This window comes from Arachis ipaensis, chromosome B01, assembly GCF_000816755.2.
Source record: "Arachis ipaensis cultivar K30076 chromosome B01, Araip1.1, whole genome shotgun sequence".
Taxonomy (NCBI): domain Eukaryota; kingdom Viridiplantae; phylum Streptophyta; class Magnoliopsida; order Fabales; family Fabaceae; genus Arachis; species Arachis ipaensis.
The window spans coordinates 91,258,534-91,259,161 of record NC_029785.2 but is presented as its reverse complement, the minus strand read 5'-3'; positions in this window follow the sequence as shown (position 1 = coordinate 91,259,161).

The following is a 628-nucleotide window of genomic DNA, read 5'->3' as shown; positions in this document are numbered from 1 at the left end:
TAAAATCAATTATACTAATTATTTCTATCAACTAATTGATTTGATTAATTCTTAAAAATATTTTTATTTAATTTATTTTATTTATTTATTTAAATACATGAATTATAACTAATTAGTTATTTAATTTTATTAGGATAAATATAAAATTCTATTCCTAATATAAAAATACAAAATTTTATTATTTCTATTTTTATTTTACCACTATAAAAGACCATATATGCTAGAAAAAAATTTATTTGTTTACCAATTACTCTTTCATTGGGTAGCTTTTACAACAATTCTTTTTCTTCCTATGAGGCGTCGTCACAAGAAGGCAACTATCGTGGACACAAACCACCACACACTCTCCAACTTCCGTGCTCATCATTCAACGCAATATTGATATATTATCCATGAAGCATTTATAAATCATGGTGTTATCATGTATGCATACAAAAAATTCCGTATTTAAACTTAAGTCATTTACATGTTTGTGTGGTATATTGTAGTATGAAATTACTTTCAATTTGTGTTATGCAATTATGTTATGGTCTAATTGAAGCTTTTACTTTAGAACTGTATTATAATTTTATTGCATCATTTTCTCTTAGATATCAAATTGACGTATTTTTATTTATTATTATTGAAA